The sequence below is a fragment of the Pan troglodytes genome, chromosome 12 (genome assembly GCF_028858775.2).
Source record: "Pan troglodytes isolate AG18354 chromosome 12, NHGRI_mPanTro3-v2.0_pri, whole genome shotgun sequence".
Classification (NCBI taxonomy): Eukaryota; Metazoa; Chordata; class Mammalia; order Primates; family Hominidae; genus Pan; species Pan troglodytes.
The window spans coordinates 27,496,554-27,503,802 of NC_072410.2; the positions used below are offsets into that span (position 1 = coordinate 27,496,554).

General features: G+C 36.1%; 1 pseudogene; it reads right to left on the minus strand.

Annotated features, from left to right (window-relative positions):
• Nucleotides 1-887: 887 nt before the first annotated feature.
• Nucleotides 888-6,815, minus strand: LOC100612999 (tripartite motif-containing protein 51-like; annotated as a pseudogene).
• Nucleotides 6,816-7,249: the final 434 nt, after the last annotated feature.

The following is a 7,249-nucleotide window of genomic DNA, read 5'->3' on the forward strand; positions in this document are numbered from 1 at the left end:
TGCCTGTTCAAATATTTTACCCAATTTTATATCGGGTTCATTTTCTTTTATTTATGACATTCATTAATCACATGTATTGCATTTTGTTTCATATAAGTTGGGATAAATATTTTTCTCCACTCTTGGTTTCCATTTTAATTCTTGGATGGTATATTTTGAAACACAGAAGTCATTATTTTTGATATAAACTAACTAAATTTTCCTTCTTAATTGTTACTTTTTTGTCCAGGTTAAGAAATCTTTCTCTATGAGAATATTTTATTATGTTCCCTTCACCTTCACAACATGAATCCATGTGGAAATGAACTCTGTATGTTTTGAGATAGGGGTCAGTATTCAGTCATTTCCATTTGAATATTTAATTGATCCAGCATTGTCCTGATCACCTTGTAAATTTCACTTTAGAACAGCACTCTTAATAATGCATGAGCATTTGTGTATAAGATGAGATTTACAAAGATAAGCACAGCATAGGAGGTCAAATAAGATTACCTCAAGGTATGGATTCAGAAATAAAACACATGGATAAGTATAATATTGTTAGATGAAGAGAAAGAAAATATTTCCAGGTTACCATTGAGTCTTTTTACTCCAAGTTTTTTGAAGAAGCACAAGATTCCTACTTTCTTCCGTTGATTTTATCTTCATTTAGACACCTCTGTCATCTCTGATTTCACTTTGTGACATTCAGAAATAATGAAAAACCAGAGAATATATTCTATGCCATGCATCATGGGTAATGATTTTCCAAAAATGATTAAACAAAGAACCAATACACATGGTTTTAGTTTTTTCACCATATTTAATAGAAACCGTATTAATGAGTTGTGATGACATTAGAAGGCAACTAAACACATTAAATATAACTTATTTGTCCTCTTTGATGAGGCACAAAAAAGAGGACTTCCTGGGATAAAGGGGTTTACACAGCATGTGGACACATTACCAATTTGTCTCTGGTCAGAGGTGACTACAGTGAAAGATAGGCCCGAGAAGAGGTGAGAAGGAGCAATTATGGATGGTGTATATAAGGGAACTTTGATCAACATCAACAATGCTCATGGTTCTACCTTCACAATCCAGGAATAATCCTCCTCGGCTGCTAGGCCTTGGAACATATAGCACCACATGTGGGGTGTGGTAAAGAGCCTGCAGTGAACGTCCTCCTTAACACATCCAAGAAGAAAGAGTCCCTCCTCTCCATCTATCTTGTCATTCTGTCTCTTCTCTTTCCAATAATTGTTACAGACACCAAAAGCCCAATTCCAAGAGTCCCCCACATGAACCTCCCAATAATATTTGCCAGATGTGAAAGTCTGAGCGCTCGACTCAGGAAAACATTCAGATGTTGCCATGATGCGGGGACCATCTTGAGGGTCACATCCAACATTCATGCTTCTTAAGTCTCCACACAGGAAGATATATGACTATTGGCTCTTTCAGGATGCAGAGTAATATCAACTGCAAATTTTTTTTAAAAAAGTATGGACACATGTAAATAATAAAAGTTAAAATTCTTGAGGGAAAAATTGTTCTACCAAGTATCTACTTTACCAAGGAATTTGAAGTTACAAGAACAGGATAATTTTGATTATAACATTTAATAAAGGACAAGGAAGATTAATATTCTCTACAGGAAAAACAAAATCCTAAAAACAGACATTGAAAATTTGGAAACTCAAAAATTGAGAGTCAAATATAAGACCAGCCTGTTTTAATCCAATTTCCAATGTGAAAGTGAGATATTATATGCCCTGACTGCCCTTTAGCTATCAAGGTCATTATTATTAAAATATTTCTTGTTCTTAAATACTAGTGATATAACTTTGGCAAGAATGGGAAGAGTTTCACTTACTCAAGCACTACTCTAGATAACTGGATAAAAGTCCATATGTCCAAATTATAAGTGATAACTTAAGGCAGATTTCTGCAAAATCTTTTACCGGTCACTCTGTGGACTTCCCTGCTAGCTCTAGACAGAAACTGAATTTTAGATTTTACACATAACTCTGCATGTTGTAACTAAACTGATATTATCATTTCTATTTTTACATAGTATTAAGTAAAATTTTTACATTATATCAATAATATATATTTATTGTAAGAAAATACAAATACTCCAACAAATTGTGGTGAACTCTATTTCCCAGATAACTGTTTTTAACAATTCAAATAAAATACTGTAAAGAAATGTACAATTTTTATGTAACATTGGATTATTAAACTTCCATCTCACCATTAGTACACTTACTCAATTTTTTATTTCTTATGTCATTCCTTTTACCCAATATATAACTCAATACATGTGAGCCCAGAACATAATTGTTTTTCACTATGTTTTACCCTTCAAGTTATAAACTGGAGTATAAATAGAAACACAGATATAAAAGGGTTGCGTTGTCATATTGTTCACTTCCTTCTGAAATGAAAAAAGGATTTGATGAAGGGTAAAATATTATGCTCATGATTCTAACAAGAAGTAATTCATTGTAGAAATTCTGCCAATGGGCTGACACTCACCTCTGAATCCATTGAGACTGTCCAGCAGTCCAGTGATGGGCCCTGCACTGAGCTCTGGATTCACAGGCTTGGGCACTTGCAGCAGCAGGGACTCACCCCTGCAAGGAGAAAGATGCAGTTACTACATCTACAGAAAAAGAAAAAACACACACACACATAAAAATCACTACATTTATTCAAAAGACATTTCATGAGAATCCCTTTAACCCACACATTTGCTAATTCCAAAATTATCATTTTGTTTTTCAAATTCATTATTATTCACAGTTCCTGGTTTTCAGGCATGATGGAAAAGTCTATCTGAGTGAGAATTCAATCTGATCTTTCTTCTTATTGCTCCAAATTAGTAAGGATCATTAGTCTTAAGGCTAGGAGAATATTCAAAAATGAAATTCTGGTTCCAGAACTCACCAGGCTTCCCTGAAATCACTGTCTGGGAAAGTGGGGTTATTTGAAGGCTGCTGTATTCGTTGCTTCCTTTTCAAGGCCAGGGTGTTGAAACTTGATCCAGGCAGGGGGATCTGCCTTTTATAGCTCAGGTTCTCTGGAGGCCTACACAGTTCTAACATTCTGACAGTTTGTTTCATCTGTTTTTCAGAATTATATATTTAAATATAAACAAGAAATCATCAACACTTTTCACTGCTAAGATACTTTCAAACACTTTTCTCTCTGGCTTCCCCTGGTTGGCTTTGTAGCCATGTAGAAAATGTAACATTTTCTCCTTCAAATATGCAGGCTTTTGAGCAACAAAAAGGAAATTAGGAATAGAGATGTTCACTTTCTTTATTCTTTCATTTATTTATTTTTTGTTTTTATGGTTTTGCAGAACTTTCATTGAACTGCCTAATAAAATAACTAAGTATGGTAACAAAATAGATGACTACATGGGGTGGGGGATGGATAAAGTACAACCAGGATAAAGTAGTATCAATATCTGAATCAATTATGCCTTCAATATCAAAGTTCCTGCTTGATATTTGTGGAAACTGAACAAATATCTACTAAAATATTGGTACACTCTCACCTGTGTAATATGTCTCCAAAAGCCTATAAAAAGATAAAGGCTTAGTGTTTTCCACAAGATGCATCTTCCACTAAGTTCAGTGTGAGATTTGGAGGCAGTTTCTGAAGATATTATTTCCCTACCATTGTCCCTCCTGGAAAGCATTTTCTCTTTCTTTTCTTGTGAAAATCCCAGTCTATCATATTGTCATGAATTAATGTTCTGATAAAGTCTAAGTTTTGAAGACATTCTCTTTATAAGTGAAGGGAGAGGAGGCCCACAGAGTCTACGCTCTGCTGTAACCATAGAAATGCTACTCAGTCATCTTCCCTAAGCCCTGTTGCCAAAATGAGTGGACCCCAAAATAATACTAGTGTGATCCTAGATTTTCCAACTTCTCCATCGTGCCATGCATCCAAATTAATCTAAACGCCAACGAATCACTTCTCATTTTATGCGCTTTCAAAAATCCTAAATATGCCATTGACTTTTGATGGTAAATATTTTGGGGGGCTGTTACCTTGACCATCCCACAAAGTTTTGTTGCTGGTGGATAAAGTAGGAGGGACCTTAGGTCTGGCAGAATCACTAGGAGAGGCTATACCCTCCCATCAAAGCAGCATTAGTTATAGAAATGTGTTTTTGGAAACAAATCATGGAAGTAAAAGGGGAGATGGATTTCAGGAGAGAGGAAAAACACCCATGCATGTGAATGTTCAACATCCCGATACCCCATGGTCAGTCCGTACCTGGAGTAGCTCCACATCTGCTTTATGGCACATTTTCTTCAGCTCCTAATACATTCCTCTTAAAATCTCCCTCGCATGTTCCATTCTGGCTTTGCTGTCATTGAGTTGCTGAAAAATGTCCTTGCCCTGCTTTTGCAGCCTCTCCAAGTGATGTTGCTCTTCTTCATGGAGAAATGCAGGCATCTTCTGATATTCAGCTCTGATTACTTCTATCCTTAAACTCACATAATCCTGCAGTGACAATTGGTCAAAATAGAAATGTTGTATCCATCTTCTTTTGAATTTCACTGATTCCTCTTAGCATCCTGAATATCCAATAGTTTAGCCCTCAGTCTTGTCAGTTCTCAGATTCCACAAAATGTTATTCATCTCCTTTTTTCTGCGTTAATAACAACATAGTTGTTTCAGTTATGTTTACTTGATTAATGATAAAATGTTTTCTAAGATAGTTATATAAAAATGGATTTCTCTCTTCCAATCCACATTTATACAAAGAAAACACAGTTTTTGCTTAAGAATTAAACTATTGAGCTATATTGACTAGATAGAAAACCATTATTTCTATTTTGGAGGATTGGGACAAGTTATGTAAACCCATTATATGAGAAATGATGAAATGACCTCATACTAGCGTTGTCAGCTCAATGCATTTCACCCAGCATAACATAGTCTAATATGGTTTCATTTATTCTCTTCCAACCTCACCCTAATCTGCAGCATGGGCTGCTTTGTGGTTCCTCAACATCCCAAATAAATGCAAATGCAATATTACTGCACGTGCTGTTTTCTATACCTAGAATTCTTTTCATATATATATTTCTCATATATATACTCATATATATATTCTTCATATATATGTATATATGGATATATATGAGGAATATATATGTGTATCTGTGTGATATGTGTATGTGTGTATTTCACATATCTGCATGATGGCCATTTGCTTCTCTCATTTCCATTGCAAGATTTGTATGTTTTCTTCCTTCTTTACTACTTAATTTTCTAAGTTGATATTTGACATAGACTAGGTACTCATAAAATATTTTCAATGAATTCATATTAGAATGAATTAATGAATTAATATTAGATATCATACCCTCAAGAGAAATATCTACAAAGAGAAAACATTTCTAGAATTCTTCTCAAGTCCTTAGAGTGCTCCTTATATTAAATACTAGTTGCCATATTTCTTGCATATTTATGTCTTCATCAAGACAAGTCTACCTTTCTCACTTTTCCCATTATGCATTATGATTTATTCAATATTAATTAGTTCAGATACTTAATTTCATGCTTTCCCTAAATTTGCATTGTTGCTCCTTCTGTCTGAAATTTGATTCACATTTCAAATATACTTGCCCACCAGGATTCAAATTCATGCTGACTCAGCTTCAGAAGTTTCACCTAAAATTTCCATGACTGCCAAATAACTCTTGTGCCCAGGATTTATTCAGGCAGCCCATGGGGTGCAGTGTGAAATGGCCCAGTTTCTTGTGTTTGTTGGTGTATTGCTATAGGTTTGTATGGAAACAGATGAGCATGCTTGGGTAACATCTGTGGTTTGGTTAGAAATCCTATCAAAGAATCACAATACCTTACATAAAAAATAGGCTATTTTTTTCTCAACTGTTTTTTCCTTTTTTATTGAATTCCAGATACATTATGGGTTGAGATCAAGTTCCTATTTTGAGTCACCCATTTGCCCAGTGCAAGTTCCTAGAGAAGGTAGAGTATTACAAGGCTAACCTTCTAGCATCTGGTTCTGGTGGTTTTCATGTTCAGGTTTCTGTGATTTTCACAAGCTTTTCCCCATAAAGACTGCATTTTCTTTAGGAGCTTCTCCTGCAAAAGAGCCAGGAATTGGAGCACCAATGAAGACAATAAAGTATCATTCACACTCTGATATATGAAGGGGCCCAGAATGAGACACAAATCAGCCTATAGGAAATAGTGTTTCCTTTGTTTCTCTTCATGTTTGTCAAATCTGAGAGGTTTGAAGCCAAGGAAGCTCATAACAGAGATGTTTAAAGGGACACAGAGATGGCATCATCCAATCTCCAAGAAAATAGACCCACAGGAATTTCATGTGTCCTTTGGAGAAATAGATCTTCAGAGGCATCAGTTACCCAGTGTTCCTCAGCAGCCCACTCAATGGGACAGTGTCTGTGATCCCGGTGCTCCTGAGAGCTGGAGCAGAGCAAACAGAGCAGACTCTTGTCCACTTCACAGAACATCTTCTTTGTCTCCCTGTGAGTGCCACACATTTGCTCTTCAGAGCTCAGGAATAGCCAGAGACTGGCTTTTCTGGCAAGGGAAGCCATCTTCTTCAGTCAAATGTTAGTTTTGAGGTTTCTCTGCTGTGTTGTCTTTATGCATTCAAAGCACTGAGTAACAACTGGGATGTCTTGCCAGTTGAGGTAGAAACAGGGCCTGCAAAAGCTGTGCCCACAGTCTATGGTGACCGGGTCTATGAAGTAGTTCATGCAGATGGGGCAGCTGAGTTCCCTCTGGAAGACTTGCGAGATTCCAGAATTCATGTTTCTGAAGAAGGAAGAGCAACATGTCATTTTGGGGTCTGGGTTGGTGAAAATCTGTGTACATGTGGTGATATGTGATAGCTATATTTTCTTCTCGACAGTGCCGATTAAAGCAGAACAAACTATTTCCTCTGTAACAAAAATAAAAAAATTCATACACAAGGAGAGCCTTCAGGCTTTATAGCAGACATTACTGACTAGATGACTCACAACCCCTTCTATTCGTAGTTCCGGCCCATAACATAAAGCAAATCTGTTCAAGAACCTATTCCCTAGATGTCGATATGAAACTCAGGTTTTAGTCTTAAGTTGTCTAGAATAAATCAAGGTTGTCCCTATTTCTGTTTCAAGTAACTACTGAATGACTATGGAAGAGAAGTACAAAACCTACATTGGCTAAAAAAATATGAGAAGATGGACAGAGGGCACTATGA